The following is a 25,214-nucleotide window of genomic DNA, read 5'->3' as shown; positions in this document are numbered from 1 at the left end:
GGTCGTTACCTGTTGCTCCAGACCTTCAATCTTCTCTTCCAATATGGAGACCAGCTTGCACTTCGTACAGACAAAGTCGCTTCTGTCCTGTGGAAGAAAGACAAACATGGCACATCCAGTGCAGGTCACAATAGCTGAACCCCCCCCTTCCATATCACCTACCTACTATGAGCTTCCTCAGAGACGTTGGCAAGATGTAAGCCTCACTGGGCTCACTCCAGGCGAACTCCCAGGCAAACTCCTGCTGTGAGCTGCTCTGCTGTCCCCGCTGCTCAGCTGGTTCGCGAGGCTCTGGCTATTTTCAAACAGCCAGGCTTCCCTGACGCAAACACACAGACACCCTAATGCCCGCCCCCTGCAGGCTAGCAGCCAATCAGACACTCACTCAGGCTCTCTCCCTGCCCTCCCAGCAAACACACGCTCGGATACTTCCTCAGCAAGCAAACACACACACTCGGATACTTACCAGTCCCAGGCAAACTCCTGCTGTGAGCTGCTCTGCTGTCCCCGCTGCTCCGCTGGTTCGCTGCCGCTCAGCTGGTTCGCGAGGCTCATTGTTTCCATAGTAACTAATGTACTTCAAATGGAAAATAGCAAAGAGAAACTAAAGAAAGGACAACAGTTGAAAAAAATAAGTGGCATAAATTAAATATGGCCATTACAGTATGCTTCTGCTAATCATTTATTCTGTCCCTGGTTCAGCAAAATCTGCATAACTCACCTGAGGTTCTCTCAGTGAAGAGCAAAGCAAACATCCAAAATTCTTTGAAGTGAAATCTTCTGAGCACACCACTCCATCATGTGGAGAGGAAACTTGTTCTAGATGGGAAAACTACAGGAGTAGGGAGTGTCAGTGGAGCTGGTTATTTTTCTGGCTGTGTTCCTGAATGATTGCATGGCCCCAGTTTCCCCATCTGTAAAATTAGGATAGCAACACTCTCCTACCTCTCAGGAATTTGTGACCCTTAACTCAATAATGCTTATAAAGTGTTTTGAGACTCTTAGATGGAAAGTACTAATTAAATGCTGATATTATATTCTTTATGTATATTGGATAGGAAAGTTGGAAAAAATGAAATTTTTGTTTGGATAAACAGTCACAAGCTCAGATGCATATCTAAAGCTTATCAAAACCTTTTAAATCCTTCATCCTTTTCGACTTTAAATCTTCCAGTAACTTCTTGGCTCCACTTCTCTATCCTCAGTTCAAAACATTTCAGTAGGCTTCTCTATTGATCCTAGAACTCTCATTCCATGCTGTAAAATAGCTGCCCTTCTTGCAACCTTACCACTGAATATATTGTTGCCATTAACTTCAGATTTCACACGTCATTCTGTGCCCAGTGAGCAATACTTTAATATTGTAGCAACTGGAAACCAGCAAAGAGGCCAATGAAGTTTTTGGTCTTGTAATAATAACTTCAAAGGCAAGGGATTTGAGGGAATAGGAATATAAGAACATAAGAATGGCCATACTGGGTCAGACCAAAGGTCCATCCAGCCCAGTATCCTGTCTACCGACAGTGGCCAATGTCAGGTGCCCCAGAGGGACTGAACCTAACAGGTAATGATCTAGTGATCTCTCTCCTGCCATCCATCTCCACCCTCTGACAAATGGAGGCTAGGGACCCATTCCTTATCCATCTTGGCTAATAGCCATTAATGGACTTAACCTCCATGAATTTGTCCAATTCTCTTTTAAACCCTGTTATAGTCCTAGCCTTCACAACCTCCTCAGGCAAGGAGTTCTACAGGTTGACTGTGGACTGTATGAAGAAGAATTTCCTTTTATTTGTTTTAAACCTGCTACTCATTAATTTCATTTGGTGGCCCCTAGTTCTTATATTATGGGAACAAGTAAATAACTTTTCCTTATTCACTTTCTCCACACCACTCATGATTTTATATACCTCTATCATATCCCCCCTTAGTCTCCTCTTTCCCAAGCTGAAAAGTCCTAGCCTCTTTAATCTCTCCTCATACGGGACCCATTCCAAACCCCTAATCATTTTAGTTGCCCTTTTCTGAACCTTTTCTAATGCCACTATATCTTTTTTGAGATGAGGGGACCACATCTGTACGCAGTATTCAAAATGTGGGCGTACCATAGATTTATATAAGGTCACTAAGATATTCTCCGTCTTATTCTCTCTCCCTTTTTTAATGATTCCTAACATCCCGTTTGCTTTTTTTGACTGTCACTGCACACTGTGTGGACATCTTCAGAGAACTATCCATGATGACTCCAAGATCTTTTTCCTGATTAGCTGTAGATAAATTAGCCCCCCCCCCCAGCCTATTGTATGTATAGTTGGGGTTATTTGTTTCCCAATGTGCATTACTTTATATTTATCCACATTAAATTTCATTTGCCATTTTGTTGCCTAATCAGTTAGTTTTCTGAGATCTTTTTTGAAGTTCTTCACAGTCCGCTTTGGTCTTAACTATCTTGAGCAGTTTAGTATAGTCTGCAAACTTTGCCACCTCACTGTTTACCCCTTTCTCCAGATCATTTATGAATAGGTTGAATAGGATTGGTCCTAGGACTGACCCTTGGGGAACTAGTTACCTCTCTCTATTCTGAAAATTCACCATTTATTCCTAACCTTTGTTCCCTGTCTTTTAACCAGTTCTCAGTCCATAAAAGGATTTTCCCTTGTATCCCATGACAACTTAATTTACGTAAGAGTCTTTGGTGAGGGACCTTGTCAAAGGTTTTCTGGAAATCTAAGTACACTGTGTCCACTGGATCCCCCAGGTCCACATGTTTGTTGACCCCCTCAAAGAACTCTAATAGATTAGTAAGACATGATCTCTCTTTACAGAAACCATGTTGACTTTTGCACAACAATTTATATTCTTCTATGTATCTGACAATTTTATTCTTTACTATTGTTTCAACTAATACATTGGAAGGAAAAAGGCTGAGGAAAAGAACAAGGGCTTATTGGAGGATTATTGGTTGGAGTGAAATAACTAGGGGGTAAATTTTTCAAAATCAATGAAAGTCATTTATAGCTGGTCTTAATTTCCATAATAAGCTACATTGGTATAACACCTTTATACTGGCATAACTGCCTCCACATTATATGGTTATACTGCTTTAACTATATCAGTTTCTAAACCATGTAGTTAGCAGTACAGAAACTGTGTTTAGACCAGCCTATGGGCACTTTAATAAAATTATCCATGGATCTTTTAGAGATTTTTGGGGAAGCCAGTATAGTTAAAAGGCTATTGGAGGGCTTCAGTGAGAAGGGAAAGAGAAATATAAAGCCACACTGGTAGAAAGGAGAAGAGATTTAACTACACTGCAAAAAATATTTAGGTTTGGCTTGGTTCAAAGGTTGGGAAAAGCTTTGAGAGGCTTACTTTCTGGAACAGATTCATCCATCCTTAATCACTTAGTATAGAAAACTCTGATTATATTTAACAGGTTTTGAAATGAGACCAGTTCTAAGAAGAACTGACAAGTGTAGGTATACAGAGGAGCCATACAGATCTTATTCCCTACTAAATAATTCCCCATAAATTGTGTCAACTTTCATTAGCTAAAATAAATACTACAACTGCTGTAAAGTTTAGATTTCCAGCACAACAATCCTGAGTAACAATTGCTTCTGCGCTTATATTCCAGAAAGCTTAAACAATAGACAGCAGAAGATTTACATTTTCTTTAGTATCTTTCAGCAATAACCCTTCAAAAAGAAAAAAAAAGTTTTGTGTTCATTGAGCTGAAAATAAATGTAAATGAAATAGATGATTCTATGATTTTAGATTAAAGGAAAAAAGAAAACAGTTAGAAAGTGTTTGGCATTGATATGCAACATTAACCCCTCTTGTGGATCCTGACATGAGTCCAACTATGATTTAACAGCAGCACTGCCCTTTGAGTGACATTCTACTCACTATCAAGCTACAGTTTCTCTGGATATAACCTCTTGCCTGGAAAGGGAGGTCAGCTGAAAACTGTCATTCTGGAAATGACACCAGAAAACACAGCAGTACTGATGCTCACATACAAATAATAAGAGGATGTATATTTTGGTCTGTTTGCAGTCAGCAGACACACACATATTTGGAGGTACATAACATTCTGCAAAGCTACCTGGGTCTAGCCCTGTGTAATTCAACTTCCTCCACTTAATTCAATAATTTGATTAAAACCTCTAGAACCAAGTCATTTTTGTTTTTTAAAAAAAACCACACACAAGCATACACAAGTGCACACACTCATTCTTTATTTTGATCATTTGGGGATGAAATTCACCCCAGGGCAGAAAACCTGCACAAGGCAATCTGCACTTCTCAAACCCTCTGTCTCCAATTCTATGCTGGATTTTTGCCAAAAAAATTTCCATAAACATATTTAACTGATAGGTAATTACAAAAGGAACATTAATTTCAGTGTTACTTTCTGCCATCTAAAAGATGTTATATTTGCATGTGGGCAGCTGTACATTGTACTAGGATGCGTTCAATCATAGGCTGATGATAGATTGTTAGTAGCATAACATCTGTATAAAGAAAATGACCTGCTCCCAGACACTGCTATTTGTAGCCTTTCACCACTTTTAAAGAGGCATGGGCAATAATATATTCTTGTGACAATAAATAACCTCACTACCATTTTTACAGTGTTTTACTTCTTTCCATTTTCACCATCCCTTGGAGCAGTGTTACAAAAAGGTTGAAAAGTTGTACACTATATTTTATGAGTAAGGAATAAATGAATAAGGTTAAACTCTCCTTTTATTGATCATAGGCTGTTCTCCCTTGTTAAAATGATAAGGCTAAATAATATCACCTTATTTAAAAGTAAGAGCTTGCCAAAAATGAGCACAGGCACTGCAGGCACTAATTGATTGCCTTGTCCACATAGATGGCAACCTGCTAGCAAGTAATAAGGTTTGTACCTATTTATGTATTTCATTCTAGCTATCTAAAGCTAATTGATGAAATCAGACAGACTATTTGACAATATTCACCTAAACTGGAATAAATAGCAGGTCATTCTTCCATTAGGAACTGATTATAGGAGAAACATACAACAGATAAATGATACAGCTAGTTTGCATGTTGAATGAGTATGATGCTGTATGATTGAATATGGTGATTATTATCATTACTATTACCACTGCTATACAATTGCAACAAATCTTGTACAAAGTATGTCATGTAAGGTGTTAATGGGAAAATTATGATATGCTCAGTATGATTATCCTGTGTATGTGCATGTATCATCTTTGTACATAAGCTTATGAATATTGGCCATGGACTTGCATCTTCTATACGCGTTGTATTCCTGGGTAACACCCACCAGATAAGATTTACATCAAAGCCAGATAGCTACCCATGTCTTTGATGGCCCATTAGGGAAATTTAACTTTCACAATGAGCCATAGAAGAAACTTGTCCTGCCCAGATACTTCTTCCTGCGGACCCCTCAGATTCCGGGGGCCAATGGCCACCCCTGTGAGTCATCAAAGCATGTAAGGACATGTGATATGCTCAGGTGATCCTGGAATTCATCTTGGGCCAGTAATTTTCCACAAACAGAAGCTGTGAGCTTTGTTTGAGACAGTAACATTTCATGCACATGACCGAGGATATAAAAGACCCCTGAAACATTTGACTCCTGGTCTTCATATCCTGCTTCATTTCTCTGGACTGTATTTCTAACAAGGAAGATTTGAACAAGGATTCATGACCCCTGATATGCTAGGGTAATTTTCAGAGAGACTTTTGCAAGCTAGCAGTTTATTCCATCACTGATATGATTTTGATCTGTGAACATTGAAAAATCATATCTATGTATATGAGCTATTAACCATTAATATCTCTCTTCTTTTCTTTTCTTATTAAACCTTTAGTTTTTAGTTACTAAAGGATTGGCGTGAGCGTATTTATTGGGTAAGCGCTGGATCATACATTGACCTGGCTAACTGGCTGATCCTTTGGGACTGGAAGGACCCTATATCTGGTGAAACTGGTGTTCAGTAACCATTCATCATGAAGTCCAGTCGCTGGGTGGTGAGCCAAGGGCTGGAATGCCTAAGGAGGTTGCAGTTTTCATTTTTTGTTGACCTGTGTGGTAAGACAGAAGCTCAATTTCATTACTGGCTTGGTATAATCTAGTGATAGAATAACCACCAGTTTGGAGGTGAGTCTGTCCCATTTCTCATCAGTTTGTCCTAAATTTGGTATTCTCAGCTGTGACCCACTGAGGCACAGTGACAGTGAGCCCCATCAGAAGGAGGTTTTATGGATCTCAGTGACAACAGTGTATGTCATTTACAATAAAATGTAAAATGTTGTCATTTTATGTAAATAAAATGACTGTGGATTTACACCAGTGTAGCTGAATCAGGATCTGGCCCCCTAATATTTGTTTGTCTGGCTGAGGTATTTCTGAGGTGCCTATCATCATGTGTCTAAGTGCCACTGGATCATAAATTTCCCAATTAGTTGTGCTGCTGAAGATGATCTTCTCTATTAATATTAATATTGTTAGTTCACTAAACACTTACCATGTACACAGAAAGTGTCTGACTTCTGAAGTTGTCTGTCTTAATGCACACAAATTTGAATTGAATTAGACCTAAAGATTATGATCTAACATGATTTAATGATAGTGATAGACTCCTCCTTCATAAAATCAGATTGGAAATGAAAGGCTGGATGTTATAATTTTTATGCTTCAAATGTTATTACTAGTTTCAGTGCTTCAACAACTTGACAACTTACATATGCTCTGCAAAGGAATAATTCTGACAGATGATATTGGCTATTAGCTATATATTCTGTCCATTATATATTTTGAATGTGAGCAGTTTCATTCCAGTTACTTAAATCATGGCCATTATCAGGAAACTAGAAAAAAAAATACTTTGCCTGCTTGTGCTCCAGAAGCAATTCTAGAAAGCTCAAGAAATGAGACAAAGCACATAAATAAGGTAATCAAAACAAAAAACATGAAAGTCTGTTCTTCAGCAAATGCATATGCAAACTGACACTAAAGTACTTTTTAGTTTTGATTATTTTCTATTCTCCACTCTAACGCTCTCTTGGAAGCTTTGAAACATAAAGGTCCAGATAATGAAAAGTCTTGTTCAGTTTTGTGGGTGCAATTTCGTGCCTGAAGCTACATATTGGAATAAATGCCACCGATTTTTAATGTGAGCATCTGATTTCAAAGCAGGAGTCTTAGGGACAGATTTGAAAAGATAATTCCCATTTTGCAGTTGCTATTTCTTCTGGGCTTAAACTCAATGAAGTTGGAGAGGGTTCAGGTCAATGCTTATATATATAATTTACTCTCCATTCTCCAAAACCAATCTTGTCTTGTTATGCTAAATTTTGTCTGTTCTATGAAGTAGAGAGCCATTACTTTCTTTATTATCTGAATTACAAGTCAATATGCTGGTCCCTTGTTTGCTTCCTTCTTTCTTCAGCAAAGCACAGATCTAGGCTTTCTTTTCTACTCCTGCTCACAGTACTAGCCCTGTTCCAGCAAGCATAAAGCAATGGACCGGATGTGCTAGTGGTGGTACAAAGTAGTGCTAATTAAACCTTTCTGCCCCAGCATGACCCTTTGAACTCTAGGGAGGATTCATCAAAAAGAAAAGTAGCTTTAATTTTCTTCCAGAGACCAACAGGAACCCGATCCACCTCCCTCTAAGACAATGGGAGTTTTTCCATTGTTCTCATTAGTAGCTGTGTCTGCCTTAACAGAGGCTGGTGAAAGAATGCACTGAGTCAGTACATCCCCTTCGCCGCTCTGCCTATAAATCCTTACTGGCCAGTGTAGATTGGCTTCCCCTGGCTCACCTGAAGAAAAGATTTCAGTTGCTTTCTAACCCTGTAATTTCCTCCAGTAGACTTTTCCCTGCTAGGATCCTGCACTAATGTTATTCACCAAGAAAAATAAATCCAGTGCAAACCGTGCACTAGTGTCAACTCAAGCTGAGTGTGGTTCAGTATTAAGTTCCACAGAAGACAGTTACAAGATGTAATTTGTTTGTAGTTTCCATTAAAATGTTCACTAGATCCTTTTCTCATAAAAGATATACTTGAATCAAATTGGTCAGTCTCTATGCAAAAGAATAAATGGACACAAATCTGACATCAGGAATTATAACATTCAAAAACTAGTAAGAGAACACTTCAATCTCCCTGGTCACTCAATAACAGAACTAAAAGTGGCAATTTTTCAACAAAAAAACCTTCAAAAACTGACTCCAATGTGAAACAGCAGAACTGGAATTAATTTGCAAACTGGGCACCATCAGATTAGGCCTGAATAAAGACTGGGAGTGGTTGGGTCATTATAAAACCTAAACCTAATTTCCCCAATACTAATTTCCCCCTACTGTTACCTCACACCTTCTAGTCAACTGCCTGAAATGGGACACTCTGATTACCACTTCAAAAGTAATTTTTCCTCCCTTAGTATTCTGCTGTCAATTGAATTGTCTCGTTAGACTAACCTCACACTTGGTAAGGCAACTCCCATCTCTTCATATATTTATACCTGCTCCTGTATTTTCCAATCCATGCATCTGATGAAGTGGATTGTAGCCCAAAAAAGCTTATGCCCAAATAAATTTGTTAGTCTGTAAGGTGCCACAAGGACTCCTCGTTGTTTTTAATTGAGTCATAAGGGCATTCCCCAGGAGTTTCAAATAATTTCAAAGTATGCCAGATTGTGGCTCAGTCCTATTTTTATTATTTGTAGTCATAATTTGTATTGTGGTAGGAACTAGAGGCCAGATGAATATACCCTTTGGAAACAGTTAGACATATATAGAGAAGACAGGATTGGCCAATGAGTCAGATTGGATATGGATTGGGTTAGGCTAAGGTTCGAGTATGATGCCAAACCAGGACTAAGGATTGCATTCATATTTGATGAAGACAAAATATGAAAATTGCAGTCATATGAGATAAGATGTTTTAAGTGAGATTTATGCCCTATTGTTCTGACCTCTTGTAATAATGGCCATTCTCAAGAAATGGTGACTACCTCTACACCAGAACTTGGAAATAGACCTCCTCCCATATGCAATCTGTTTTGAAATTAAAACCATTGGGACCCATTTAGATCCAGAAACCTCACATGAATCTGAATTCCTCAGAATTTAAGATCCCAATCTTGTTTCAGCTCTAGAAGATAGTCATTTTGGGAAGGAGAGAACTTTACAGTATGTGACAGCTAACAATCTTGGATGGCTTCATTCACTTGCCCCAAAAGGAGAGTAAAAGGTGCTTTTGTATTTCCATCAGCTACTGTTAATGAAGACCAGCAGGTGGTTTGTGCTGCTCACAACTTCATTCAAGTTTCAAAAGCCTGTGTAGTTTATATATATTGTACACATTATTCAAAATCTCAAAACAACATGTAGTGTAGAGAGGATAAATATTGCATGTTCGCATTTCCCTGGGAAGATCTTGATCATAGATGCAAAACATGAAAAGAAGAGTATTTCCTTCTTCCTGCAGATAACTGGATGCATTTTTAAAAATTTATTTATTTATTTATTTATTTATTTGGTAAAAGCCAGGAAACATATTTGCAATTTGTTGTGTTAAATGTCCAACATTGATCACTGAATATGGAATCCTACTAAACACCTCAAGTATTCTAGGTTTCAGAGTAGCAGCCATGTTAGTCTGTATCTGCAAAAAGAAAAGGAGGACTTGTGGCACCTTAGAGATTAACAAATTTATTTGAGCATAAGCTTTCGTGAGCTACAGCTCACTTCATGGGATGCATTCTAATAATTTGGCATGGTTATCTGCATTGCAATCCAGTTAATATACAGTTCTTCTCATAGGATGATTTTGTGGCAACAGTCAATGATTCTTGGCTACAAAGATCTTTTTTTAGGATGAAACAATAGGTAGTATACTGAGCTATGGTTCTGCATAATAGCTTCTAAAGCTTTGCATTAGTTTTATAATTTACTAGTTCTTAAGGCTATTTTCTGTGAATTTAGCAGCTCATATACTGTGTTAAAATGTTTCTCACAACCCTTGTTATTTGAATCATTTGTTTTAGCACTACATAGAATTCACTGCATTCAGCACAATTATTACCTATATTGTCTTCATTGCTGAACTATTCAACTGAACAAGGGCATTTAGGTATGTTCAGTTTTTTCAGCTCTAATTACATGATCCACTAGCTTTTACAGTTTGTCTGTTTTACAGTAAGGTGCAATGGTCTGGCACAAACACTGAAATAAAGGGTCATCATTTATTTTCCTATATTAGGAAATTGTATTTTCATTGTTCACATAGTTAACTACGCAAGTGTCAGAATTCAATGGCTTCATGATTTTATAGACAGAATAATGATGAGCCCTTGGAGAAACTGGATGTGTACTGTTTTGTAGCCTGTCTGAACAGGTGAATGACAAGTAAAAATGTACTAGGTAAGTCACCGCTAATAAGGGCAGGGATGCAAACAAATAAATATATGGATGTAAAATTGCATTTGTGTAATTTCTGCTTATTGTTGTAAAGCTGATAATTAACGTTAGTAACTGTCACATCGGCTGGTAATGACTTAATCTGACACTGTATGCCCTGCATTAAGTCAATTGTACCATGAATAATCATGATTAATTTCAAGGTGACAGTGAAAAGATCACAGATGATCAATCATGGGTTCTTATTGTTTGGCTGACTTTTTCATTATTAAGCTACAGACGTGATATTGCACATAGCTAACTCACTGACAATCTAAGTTATGGCCATGTGAGTAGGTCATGCTGCCAATGGGTCACTATAGTTCTGGCCGCCTTATCTAATTATCATTTGAAAAACCCCTGTTAAAATGGAATAAATATCCATAGTGATTTTACAAAGAGGACCATTTCAATAGATACCTCCTATCGTAGAACTCCTGCCACATTATATAACAACAAAAACAAGCCTTTAGAAACTTGTATTTAGTGCATTCTATCCTTCTTGATGAAATAGGGACAATACAATAGCAAGGAGGCAGCAGGTCACCCCAGTATTTCTAATATTGACAGTAATTTATGGTGCATAGCTAAAGCATTATTCTCAAATTTCCATAAACTAATTTTTACCATGCACCTGACTGAGCCTTGAATACCTGTGGCTGATCCTGTGTGCCTTGCTTTCAATCCATACAGTATCAGGACCCTGATGTCCTCCCTCAGAAAGGTAAAGAAGCCTCCTGTAGGGAGAAGAAACCTTTTTAATGTGAATATTAGGTTTGTAAGAAACCTAGAGCCTGGAATAGGCAACTCAGTATTAAAATGAACAATAAATACTCATGAATCCTGGGGCACCGTGTTTAGATGGGCTGCCCAGGGAATCCCAGCAAAAACAGCAGTCATTTGCCATTATCAGTGTTTCATGTTTGAGTTTTGATATATGTCATATGACAATGGTAAAGAATTACAGTCACTTTCTTCTAACACTGAACAGTGAAGTTTATTGGAATAAGAAAAGCAACCTGAGAACATTCTCTTTCTCCCAAGTATCTACTGCCTGGCTTACTGTAACAGATTGAAAGAAATAGTACATATATTTTCACACAGTTGCACAGATGAGATTTGAGTAAATGCTTGGCAGAAGCTTGGCAAAGTAATAAAAAGATGTACAAGTCTGAAACATTTGTTAGAGAGATATACTTGTGTCACATCTATATTTCTTTCAGTATTTAATCTTCCAATATAAAAGCTGAGAAATTATGCAGAAATTATCTGTCTCTATCAATTATATGGAACTGCTACATTATGTCCAGAACAATTATGGTAATGGTTTCCCACTAAATTATTTTCAGAGTCAATTAGTCCTTGGTCATGGTCATCATTTGTGAAATAATCATGGACTGGAAATACTGTTCACTCCTGGATAACTGTGACTTTGCCACTTTTACTACTGGAATCGGGGAATCAAACCCTGTGAAAATCTCACTTCTGTTATTTAAACAATAAATCATTTCTATTCATTAGCTGGTGCTTACAATAAGAGAAACATTTTCAGTCGGCCTCCTTAATTGTATCTGCAATGTTTGAGTTCATTGTGTATGCAAAACTTCATTTTTGTGTAAGCAAACTACCACTTCTATGTGAACCCTGAGTGAGCACCTTTAGCTCCAGCTACCTGATATATACACACGTATATGTGGTACTTTTCATGCACAAACACACATGCATTCAATATTGTGGACAGCGTTAAGTATGTATATTAATTAGGTCGTGAAAGTGAATCCATGATGGAGCTGAAGAAAGTATCAAGCTGAAGGAGTTCATTTACTGAATATGAACAGAAGGTATTGGTATGGTGATGTGATTAGAGCTGGTCAAATTATTATTTGCAAATAATCATGAATACTATTTGTTGTAACCTCAGTTATTTTCCATTCACAAACAAATCCCAATTTCTGTGAATATTACATTTTGTTTGTTATTCCCAAGCAGTCATCAACTAGTTTATGTGAAGAATTTCAGATTCTCCTTTGTTCACCAAGGATTTGATCTGCACCCTCTGAATCAATAGGAATACTACCATGGAAGTCAATGAGAATGCAGGAACAGACCCCCAACAATACTCTTCAGCTATTTGCAGTGTTTAATTTGTAATGAAAGAGATGCCATGTCCTCAAGCAATTAGATGCCAGGACTCAAGGTATTTTTTACATTCATAACTGATGCAGTAAGTGCAGAGATGCTGGGGCTATGAACTGCTAAGCCTAGCCTGGCAAGACCTGGCATAAATTAAGCATTGGCTATTTGGTATTTGTAATTAGTTATATGTGACTGGTCAGCTAAATTCCACAATATTTGTTTCTGCTCCCTACCAAATAACAAACAATGCATTTCTGGTATGAATTTTTCATGCATGCTAAAACTCATGATAATTTTGGACATTTACACATATATGTAGCAGCATCTAAATATGAAACATATGATCCCACAAATAGGAGTGAAGCAAAAATTTTGCTTCTATTTATGAAAATATTTTAAATCACTTATTATTCAACCAGATCTATACAATTTGTCATGTGTTCCTGCAGTTTTCTTCCCACATCATCATTCTGAGGAGGAAAAAACTGTACTATGTAAACTTCCATTTTCTGTAGATTGTATTACATCTTATACACTCAGTGTCATCTAATCCACTTACTAACCCATGGATGATGGTCCTTACTGAATATTTCCTAGTGTTATTTCTAGCCTTCAGATGTAAAAATATTCAGCTACTAATCCCCTTCCCACTCCCCAACCCACACACACTTCAGCAGTACATTCTTTTCAGGAAAACACATGTCTGAAGTTAAGCACCTGCATAAGTGTTTTGCTTCAAAGGGATGGACTTCAGCATGTGCTTAAATTGCTTTACTGGAGTAAAGACACAGGAGAAAGACAGAAAGAAATACCTTTTGAAATCATTCACTGTGATTCTTTCGTTGGCCATGAGCTAGATGTGAAAGAAATTTTCAGAGCTATTTGAAAAGAATTGACAATTGAAGGAAACAACTTTTCTAAAAAACAACAAGGAGTCCGGAGACAAGGAAACTAACAGGTTTTTCTAAAACTTTCCTAAAAGTTCCTAATAAAGAATAGCTCTGGCCAAAATAGTTCCAGGTCATATAATGAAACAAATATGCACTATATAGCAAAGAGAAAAGAAGGGATGATTTTTTTTAAAAGAGTGATAGATGCCAAAAAGTCTTTGTATCTTATGTTTGTTTCCTTTCATTTCTGTATGATTTGACAGCAGACATTTGTTTCTCCTCTGGCAGAAGACTGTCCAATGAATGCCAAGTTGCTTACAATTGGAAACTATCCCCTACCATCCACTTCCCAATAAAGCTACCCTGCAGAATTTTCAACTAGAGACTTCATATCATGAAGAGCCATTGTTCAGATTAGATTACCACATCAAAGCATGCCCCTCTAATTTATTTGTCATGTTACTTTAGCCTACACAAATTCCATCCTGAATGATATTAAGCACCCTGGCTCCATTTTGTCCGCATTTTTTAAAAAAAAATTTCAAGAAAAATGGAGTCATTTAATGTAAAGATTTGCTCATGTAGCACAGGGTAATCCATTAATGTAAATGATTTGTTACTGCACTCCCAGTGGGCCATCATTAACATTGATGATTTGTTACCACACTGCAAGTATTCCAACCCCTCTGGCAAAGTGATGGTAACCTTGGGCATACAGTGCTGTATGGGAGGAGGCCAGATCACAAAACAGGCACTGTGGAGACATTTTTATATGCAAAACAGATGCAGTAAGGCAGTGTTTCATCAACCTAAAATTAATCATTGTATGGCCTACATTCTACTGCATGCTATTGGTACAATCAGACATAAATAGGTGAGTAATCATACCCACCTCACCACATATGCAGGAAGTATTATTGTGAAATGTAAAGGGGACATTAATCTAAGCCATATTATGCTGTACTTTCAAGATACAGATCCCTACTTCAAGTATAATTATTATGCTAACTAAATTCCTACACAAACATTAATTGAAAAAAGAAAGACAGACTGTGACATCCTCTAGCCCACTTCATCCTCCTACAGCAAAAGGAGATGACAGGGAAGGGATGTGGCAGCTAGCGGACTGTCCCTTAGGAACTGCTGTCTGCTGGTACAATAGACTTGGAGCTTCTTGAGCCTTTTCTAGGACAGAGCGTAGGAAGAGAACAAACAGTGTAAACAGTTCCCTAGTATTCCTCCGCCCCATCCTCCGGTCTGTGCTCAACTAAGTGCAGCAGAGAATCCACCCTTAAATCCATAGTGCGGTTAACTAAAGAAAGTTTCTAGCATGCAAAAGCTCTTAAAATTCAAAACATTGATGCAAAAAAAAATCCATTCTGTTACATGAATTTCTTTTGTTCAGGGTACAGCAGCAGCTACTACTGAGTAACACAGTCCCTATGGTACCAGATGTCAGTGCAAATAAGAATGTTCCTGTCTCACCTGCAAAAGATCATCTCTCTATAAGATGAGCATACTGTGGGCCCAAGTTTCAGATGAGGACACTTTAACATCCTTGTAACGGGCTGGTCACCTGCTTCTGCCCGGAGGGGCTGAAAACAGCCCAGGAGAGGGCTGTGGCTGGGGGGCAAGTAGCTCCCAGGGCTGATTGGGGAAGTAGGCAGAGCTGGGGCCATGCCCCAAACAGACCTCAGCTGGCCCTTATAAAAAGACTGTGTCATAACCGTACAGCTAAGGGTAGCCTAGAATTCCTCCTTACCTGTAAGGGGTTAAGAAGCTCAAATAACCTGGTTGGCACCTGACCAAAAGAACCAATGGGGACAAAAGATACTTTCAAATCTGCGGGGGGAGAGGCTTTGTTTGTGCTCTTCGTGTGTGTGTTCTCTGGGGAAAGCAGAGAAGCATCAGGTCAAAAAACTCCTTCTCCTATAAACCATCCTGTACAGGTCTCTGATATTACAAAAAGAATAAGTAAATAAGGCAAGGCGCGTTAGATTACCTTTTGTTTTCAACTTGAGAATTTTCCCTTTGCTGGAGGGAGGTTTATATCTGTTTCTCTCTCTCTCTCTCTCTCTCTCTCTCTCTCTAACTTTGAAACTAAAGCTAGAGGGGGTTCCTCTGTGTTTTTGAATCTGTTGTTATTCTGTAAAGTATTTACCATCCTGACTTTACAGAGATGATTCTTTTACCTTTTCTTTAAATAAAATTCTTCTGATTGATTTTTTTCATTGTTCTTAAGATCCAAGGGTTTGGGTCCGTGTTCACCTGTACCAATTGGTAAGGATATTATTCTCAAGTCTTCCCCAGGAAAGGGACTATAGGACTTGGGGGAATATTTTGCGGGAATAGGACTCCAAGTGGTCCTTTCCCTGATTCTTTGTCTAAATTACTTGGTGGTGGCAGCATACTGTTCAAAGACAAGGTGGAATTTGTGCCTTGGGACAGTTTTTAACCCGGGGATAGGGGGTTCCCCGGGGTGGGAGACCCCAAGACTGTGGGGGTACTGCCAGGGGGCAGGATCCAAGGGAAAGGGGCACCAGAGTCCAAGAGGGACATGGGGGGGCCAGCGACAGGCGAGACACGGGCTGACAGAGGGCGCTCCAGAGGCTGGTGAGCTAATTCACTGGATGACCAGCAGGAGGTGCCGCCAGGTGAGTCTCGGGCCACTACAATCCTGATCTGATGGCTCAAATAACATGTTGGAATGTTGCCTTCTTGCCCCTACCATGCTTCCACCATAACCTGCTTAGTGATAATGGCTAGGTAGGTAGCTTGTTCATGTTTCATTTATACCTCTTGTTCACTTATCTCATTTAAATTGAAATAGCTCAGAAGTCTATTCTGAGAACTACTAAAGCTGATACAAGCCAAACAAAGTCTGTTACAGATTTGATTCAGCCACTACTGCAGCATCCTAGGAAACCTGTTGCAAAATTGAACTCTTAGAAGATGGCAATGTCCTCCTTCCTCTCTATCTGTATAAAGGTTCACTTGAGCTTTGTATTAACTCTGACAGAGAGCATTCATGAAAAATCAAGTAGTTACTTAATTACTCTTTCATTAAACTTTAGTCTCAGTTTCCTTCTTCTGGTGTATCTAGAATAATGGATTTTGTGGTCAATTCAGTATAATAATGAAGGCACCCTTTACTGTATTCATACCAGGATTCTACAATGACTATGGAAACTGGAAGGGTAATATTAAATGTCTGATGTTCATGACATTCTAGTTCAGATGACTGCACAAAATATCACATGAGGAAATTAATATTCAAGTCTGCAGTTATTCATCTGCAGAAGACCCCGGGTGAAGAGCTGTTCATGACTCCTATCTCTCTGAATACCCAACAGGTCAACAGACATAGCTAAAACAGCCTCATCCCATCAACGAAGCTGGTGACATATGAGCGACTGTCCTCTCATTCAAATTAAAAAACACAAGTAATGAATAAATTTTGGAATTATTTAATCAAAATAACATCCTAATAATCCCACTGACCCATCCCCCAAGGAAAAGAACTATTAAATAAATAGTTAATAATAATATAAATAGTTAATAATAACAATAAATTTAAAGATAGATGACACAAATATTTTGAATAGAAGTGTTCAGTAGTCAGAAACAGCCTATATAATTATCTGCCACACAAAATTGTTGGGAGGATTAATTAGTTAAGGAAGAGGACTAAATTCTGTTCTTAGTTACACCCCAGTCAATTCCACCAAATTTAGTGGATTTACACTGACATGACAGAGCAAGATTGCATCCTGTAAGCACTAGGTGGTTTGGCAAACAATATGGGTGCATGTCCAGATGTTATTTGGTCTGCATATGACTTTCTAGTATTACTAGGAATGTGTTTGTGGTTCAAATAACAAATTAATTAATAAATATAGATTTATCTTACAGTCATATATACTTATAAAACTGAGAAGTATAGCAGTTTCCTTTAACAAGCATCATAGTCAGTTCTGCGGTGTATGACAAAATACACTGCTATACTTACCCCTACACACTATTGTAATCTTTGTACAAGATATGCATTGTAAAGTATCATTTGAAAACTAATAACTCACTGGTCAATAATATAGTGGTGAAATGTATGTAGCAATATTATAAGTAAACTTATAAACATAAGCTGAAATATGACTGAAGTGTGTTTACTAGGCAAGTCTGGTAAGTGGATATACCTATTTCTCCAAGGCAAAGGCCAAGCTGATGCCCAGCCGATGTCATCAAAGCTGAGTGGCCATTCTTTGGCAAGGAAGGGGGCCAGGAACAAACAGATCTGATCTTAGCAAATAACAGTATGAAACCTTTCCCCCACCAGATTCTATGTCTCCTCGATCTCAGCTGGAAAGAACTTCATCTAAGGCTCACTCTCAGGAAAACACATTTTAAAGGGTGACTGAACTTAAAAAGTGAGGGGCAAAAACACTCTAAGTGGTATCTCCTTAATCATCTCTCTTTTCCATCTAAGACAACAAAAGAAACAGCCTATGGACTTTGGGGGCAGATTCTGACTTGACCGTTGGTCAGAAATGATACCAGCAACCTGTGATAAGAACGTCACCTTAAACCAAGTTCAGTCCAAGTAAGTTCAGTACTTGGAATTGTTTTATCTTTATTTCTCTTATATCCATTTCTGAATTTAATGCCTTAATATCTGTACACTGCTCACTTAAAATCTCTCTTTGTAGTTAAATACTTTTTTTGTTCTTTAATGAAAATTAAGCCAGTGTGGGTAAACTCCATTTAAGGTGGCAAGTTGTTGTGTATTGTTCTCTTACAAGGACAAAGGACCTTTATTATCTGAACTCTCCAGGAGAGGGTTGGACAGTGCAGTACAGAATACGCAGTTTGATGCAGGGAATCCAGAACTGGGAGTGTATCTGGGTCATCCTGAATGTGGTAACCAAGGCTGCTGGATACCAGAGTATGGCTGACTGGCTGCTGGGGTCAAAATTGCTGGACCAGGACTGTGCCTATATACAGACATTCAGGGTTTGACCTGCATGCTGTTTGACTATTTGTGAGGAGCCCAGGTTTGGATCCACAACAGTGAAGCATTGTGAGGCACTCAAGGCTGCAGGGCAGGGGTGACAACCCCTAAGTGGTCTGGATTGCATCCCGACATGTCATTGTGGCATTGTCAGCAAGATTTATACACCATATGCTGTTTTAAATGAGATTTACCCTTTATATACTAGGGTAACAGTTTTAAGTGAGTCTCAGCTGTGGTGGCTGGGAATAGTCAAAGAAACGTTACTGTTTTTTGTTTGCTTATTTCAGATAAAGGAAATAGAAACAGTAAAGTACAAACATGAGGACTAGTGAAACATCTATAAAGCCAGAGCTGGCCAGGCTGAAGAAAGAACGGAGAGACAAGGAGAGTGAACACCAAAAGTGGCAAGCAGACATGAGAGCACAGGAGAGGGAAGCAGAAAGGCAGCAGCAGAAAGATGCACACTGACAAGGCATGGAGCTGAAAGACAAAGAAGCCCTAGAGAAGGAGAGACAGTATAATCTGGACATGATGGCAAAGTATGGTCAGATCCAACAGTCTCCGGTCACTCCCTACATCCAAGCACTCAAAATGTCATAGTGTGCAATTCTAGACAGCATACAATTCATTTTAAAGAAACTTGTGGCTTGTCTATTCATGGAATTATTTAGGAGCAGATGTTCCTGAATAACTACATATGGATACACTCTTATTCTGGAATGAGAGTGACTTGTTCCTGTTTATCTTAATCAACTTTGGGGTATATAGTTGTTCCTGAATAACTCCATATGTAGACAAGGCCTTAGAGTTATACAAAGAGCAGTTTTTATTTTGAAAGTGCTACACAAACAATTAATTCAATCTCACAACGCCTCCATGACTTAGTTTTCTTATTTCCATTTTAAGGATGGATAATTCAAGGCTAAGTGACTTGTTGAATGCCACATAACAAATCAGTGGGAGAGCCAGGATCACAACTCAGGAGTTCTTGTCTTCTAGTGCTCAGTAGACCTTGTTTCCCCATTCTAATGCATTTGCCTACAAAATGGTGAATATAATGGAGGAAAAAATAGCATGCATGAACTTTCAAGAATCCTGATTGTTACAGATGGTAAAGGTGTGCTTGAATTGCTGATACGTGCCTAGATACTCTGATTCAATCAAACAACATGCTCATTCTTTGTATTCTGTGAATGAATGTTGTATTGTAAGTCAGTTGTATTGTAACAGAAAGTGGGGCCGCTAAACACTGAGGTTGGAGTGGAGGTTAAAGATAATCTAGGCATGGCCCAATATCTAAACAAATACTTTACCTCAGTCTTTAATAAGGCTAAAGAGGATCTTAGGGATAATGGTAGCATGACAAATGGGAATGAGGATATGGAGGTAGATATTACCATATCTGAGGTAGAAGCGAAACTCAAACAGCTTAATGGGACTAAATCGGGGGGCCCAGATAATCTTCATCCAAGAATATTAAAGGAATTGGCACCCGAAATTGCAAGCCCATTAGCAAGAATTTTTAATGAATCTGTAAACTCAGGAGTAGTACCGAATGATTGGAGAATTGCTAATATAGTTCCTATTTTTAAGAAAGGAAAAAAAAGTGATCGGGTAACTGCAGGCCAGTTAGTTTGACATCTGTAGTATGCAAGGTCCTGGAAAAAATTTTGAAGGAGAAATTAGTTAAGGACATTGAAGTCAATGGTAAATGGGACAAAATACAACATGGTTTTACAAAAGGTAGATCGTGCCAAACCAACCTAAACTCCTTTTTTGAAAAAGTAACAGATTTTTTAGATAAAGGAAATGCAGTGGATCTAATTTACCTAGATTTAAGTAATGCATTTGATACCGTACCACATGGGGAATTATTAGTTAAATTGGAGAAGATGGGGATCAATATGAACATCAAAAGGTGGCTAAGGAATTGGTTAAAGGGGAGACTGCAACGGGTCCTACTGAAAGGCGAACTGTCAGGTTGGAGGGAGGTTACCAGTGGAGTTCCTCAGGGACCGGTTTTGGGACCAATCTTATTTAATCTTTTTATTACTGACCTTGGCACAAAAAGTGGGAGTGTGCTAATAAAGTTTGCAGATGATACAAAGCTGGGAGGTATTGCCAATTCAGAGAAGGATCGGGATATTATACAGGAGGATCTGGATGACCTTGTAAACTGGAGTAATAGTAATAGGATGAAATTTAATAGTGAGAAGTGTAAGGTTATGCATTTAGGGATTAATAACAAGAATTTTAGTTATAAGTTGGGGACGCATCAATTAGAAGTAACGGAAGAGGAGAAGGACCTTGAAGTATTGGTTGATCATAGGATGACTATGAGCTGCCAATGTGATATGGCTGTGAAAAAAGCTAATGCGGTCTTGGGATGCATCAGGAGAGGCATTTCCAGTAGGGATAAGGAGGTTTTAGTACATTATACAAGGCACTGGTGAGACCTCACCTAGAATACTGTGTGCAGTTCTGGTCTCCCATGTTTAAAAAGGATGAATTCAAACTGGAGCAGGTACAGAGAAGGGCTACTAGGATGATCCGAGGAATGGAAAACTTGTCTTATGAAAGGAGACTTAAGGAGCTTGGCTTGTTTAGCCTAACTAAAAGAAGGTTGAGGGGAGATATGACTGCTCTCTATAAATATATCAGAGGGATAAATACAGGAGAGGGAGGGGGAGAGGAATCATTTAAGCTCAGCACCAATGTGGACACAAGAACAAATGGGTATAAACTGGCCACCAGGAAGTTTAGATTTGAAATTAGACGAAGGTTTCTAACCATCAGAGTGAAGTTTTGGAATAGTCTTCCAAGGGAAGCACTGGGGGCAAAAGATCTATCTGGTTTTAAGATTCTACTCGATAAGTTTATGGAGGAGATGGTATGATGGGATAATGTGATTTTGGTAAGTAATTGATCTTTAAATATTCAGGGTAAATAGGCCTAATCCCCTGAGATGGGATATTAGATGGATGGGATCAGAGTTACCCAGGAAAGAATTTTCTGTAGTATCTGGCTGATGAATCTTGCCCATATGTTCAGGGTTTAGCTGATCGCCATATTTGGGATCGGGAAGGAATTTTCCTCCAGGGCAGATTGGAGAGGCCCTGGAGGTTTTTCGCCTTCCTCTGTAGCATGGGGCATGGGTGACTTGAGAGAGGCTTCTCTGCTCCTTGAAGTCTTTAAACCATGATTTGAGGACTTCAATAGCTCAGACATAGGTGAGGTTTTTCATAGGAGTGGGTGGGTGAGATTCTGTGGCCTGCGCTGTGCAGGAGGTCGGACTAGATGATCAGAATGGTCCCTTCTGACCTTAGTATCTTTGAATCTATGGATCAGGGCCTCATTGTGCTAGGCACTGTACAGACAGAGTGAGAAACCACTTTTGCCTTGAAGAGCTTATAATTTAAATATACAAGAGAATGCAGGGCTGGTGCAAGGATGTTTTGCGCCCTAGGCAAAACTTCCACCTTGCAGCTCCCCGCCGCCCCCTCTCCCCTCGGGAGCCGGGCAGCAACTCCCCGCCCCAGCTCACCTCTGCTCTGCCTCCTCCCTGAGTACATCTCCACTTCTCCCACCTCACAGGCTTGCGGCGCCAATCAGCTGTTTGGCACGCAAGCCTGGGAGTGAGATAAGCAGAGTGGGGCGGCGAGCTCAGAGGAGGAGGTGGAGCAGAGGTGAGCTGGGGCGGGGAGCGGGTCCCCTGTGTGCCACACCCCTTCCTCCCCCCCGTTACTTGCTGCAGGTGGTCCTTCTGGTGCCCCTCTGCCCCAGCTCACCTCCGCTCCACCACCTCCCCGGAGCACGCTTTTGGCCACCCCCAACCACTTGGCGCCCTAGGCGACCATCTAGTTTGCCTAGTGGTTGCACCGGCCCTGAAAGAATGTGATGGTTGGCAAATGTTTAGTTAATTCTATGTTTTTTTCAGGTGGGGGAAGTTTTATTCATTTCTATTATTGATGGAGTTTTGTCGGGCTGGGGTGATTGGCTGAATGGAAAAACAAAAGGAAGGGAGGGAGGGAGACATTGAAGGAATGGACATAAAAGGGATATTGAGTGTAGAAGAGAGAAAGAAGGGAAAAGCAGAGGATGGAGGACATTAGAAGTTAGGTTGAGCTGAAGAGACTGCTAAGGGTAGATGTTTGAAACAAACCACTAATGAGCATATGGGAAAGAATATTTGGCGTAAACTCTATCCATCCATGCTAAACAACAGTTGTAGATATAAGAACATTAAAGGAGAGTCAGATTTTCAATGTTTTGTGGAGAAAGAATTAGCAGGATTTGGTGACATCCTAATAATGGAGAAGAGTAGTTCTGTCAACACTAACAGGAGAAAGAGAAGAGAGTTTAGGAGAGGAAATGATGAGGTCAGATTTTGTCATGTTAGGCTTGAGCAAATGATGGGCCTTTGAGGATGGAGCAGTAAGAGATGCAGGACTAGTAGCAGGGCAGATTAGATGTGCAGAAGCAGATTTGTGAGACATCAGCACAGCATGGAGATGATAGTTGAATCCTTGTGAGCAGTTGAAACCACACAGAGATAAAGTGTAAAGGAGAAGAAAGGGAGACTGACAGCCCAAAGAGAGAGAAGGAGGAAGTGCACATACTATAGTTTTGTTATCATGTGATCAGGCAATTAATAAAGTGCACAGTGTATGCCTCTTATTCTGAAAAAGGTAAGATTAGATCTGGTTGGAAAATGGGGACAGTTTAACAAAAATTAAACAAAATAATTCATTTTCAGCAGAATTCCAACTTTGTGTTATAAACCCCAAAACTAAAATTTTGGGGGTTTTCTTTGTTCAATGTAAAGTCATAATTCTCTACATCAGGCAGACACTCCAGCAGAAAATTTCATTGGCCAAAACACAATTTTCTAACCAAAATCAGTTCTGACATAAAATTTTTGACCAAACCTATGTAAGATAAACAGCTGATCAGAAGAAGTGTTGTCTAATGGACAGAGCAGGAGACTGAGTCATTACTCCTGCTTTCTCTTCCTGGATTCTCCACCAAGCAGCTGTATAACCTTGGACAAGTCATATAACCTCTGAGCATCTCAGCTGACCTACCTGTAATATATTATTAGGTTATTTGTAAAGCACTCTGTCATAACCATTCAGCTAAGGATAGCCTAGAATTCCTCCTTACCTGTAAGGGGTTAAGAAGCTCAAATAACCTGGTTGGCATCTGACTAAAAGGACCAATGTGGAAAGAAGATACTTTCAATTTTTGGAGGGTGGGAGGAGGCTTTGTTTTGTGTGTTCTCTTGGGAAGCAGAGAAGCATCAGGTCAGAAAACTCCTTCTCCTATAAACCATCCTAAAAGTCTCTCATATTGCAAAAATTGTAAGTAAAAGCCAGGCAAGGCATGTTAGATTATCTTTTGTTTCGCTTGTGAATTTTTCCTTTGCTGGAAGGAGGTTTATTCCTGTTTTTTTAACTTTAAAACTAAGCCTACAGGAAGTTCTGCTGTGTTTTTGAATCTTTTGTTACCCTGTAAAGCTATTTTCCATCCTGATTTTACAGAGGCGATTTTTACCTTTAAAAAAAATCCTTCTTTTAAGAACCTGACTGATTTCTCTATTGTCCTAAGACCCAGGGGTTTAGGTCTGTGATCACTTTGTAACCAATTGTTAGGATATTATTCTCAAGCATCCCCAGGAAAGGCGGTGTAAGGGTTTGGGGGGATATTTTGGGAGAATAGGAACTCCAGGTGGTCCTTTCCCTGATTCTTTGTTAAATCACTTGGTGGTGGCAGCGTACCCTTCAAGGGCAAAGAATTTGTGCCTTGGAGAAGTTTTAACCTAAGCTTGTAGAAATAAGCGTAGGGGGTCTTTCATGCGGGTCCCCACATCTGTACCCTAGAGTTCAGAGTGTGGAGGGAACCCTGACACACTCAGATCCTCATATGAAAGCATGATGGACAAATCTTTAAATTCCTACTCTGAGAAAAGTATCGGAGAGAGCTTTTCCTGAAAGGGTCTCAGTGAAAACTGAATAAGAACTTCATAATTGGCCTTATAATTCTAAATTATTACCTTTTTTGGATTCAGGCTGCCATTAGAATTTTCCTGGTGAAAAAAATTACATAACTAAAGGCCAAAGAGGAATATCATGAATGGTTAAATTTATACATTGCTGTTCAAAAAGGATGATCTTCCAGCAATCAATGTTGAAACATCACAGAAACATGGTTTTCATTTTACCTTTTAAATAAGGATCAAATGGCAGCACGAAGGAATGTGACATTTCAGGTACTGGAGCATCTAGATGTAACCAGAGAAACAATGGTGCTTCTTCTGCTATTATTTCTGCAGCAAGATTTCTCATTTGCTTCCAGTTCCAGATTAGTTTCAACCCTCTCCCCACTCCTTCCCTCTGCCTGGCAAGAAGTGAAGATATCTGATAAGTGATAATACCTGGTTTAAAGATGTGTCACTCATTTCAGAGTGACTAGCTGAAGAAGAAAAGGAGTACTTGTGGCACCTTAGAGACTAACAAATTTATTAGAGCATAAGCTTTCGTGAGCTACAGCTCACTTCATTGGATGCATTCAAATGCATCCGATGAAGTGAGCTGTAGCTCACGAAAGCTTATGCTCTAATAAATTTGTTAGTCTCTAAGGTGCCACAAGTACTCCTTTTCTTTTTGCGAATACAGACTAACACGGCTTCTACTCTGAAACCTAGCTGAA

General features: G+C 39.2%; 1 long non-coding RNA gene across 1 annotated transcript; it reads left to right on the top strand.

Moving 5' to 3' along the window:
• The first annotated feature begins 13,116 nt into the window (after positions 1-13,116).
• On the top strand, positions 13,117-23,790 carry LOC122459879. The gene is made up of 3 exons (XR_006280837.1): positions 13,117-13,126; positions 21,756-21,762; positions 23,621-23,790. It is a non-coding gene; the product is annotated as an uncharacterized LOC122459879 (long non-coding RNA).
• The last annotated feature ends 1,424 nt before the right edge of the window (positions 23,791-25,214 follow it).

This window comes from Dermochelys coriacea, chromosome 4 (genome assembly GCF_009764565.3).
Source record: "Dermochelys coriacea isolate rDerCor1 chromosome 4, rDerCor1.pri.v4, whole genome shotgun sequence".
Lineage (NCBI taxonomy): Eukaryota > Metazoa > Chordata > Testudines > Dermochelyidae > Dermochelys > Dermochelys coriacea.
This window is presented reverse-complemented; position numbering and strand designations above follow the sequence as displayed.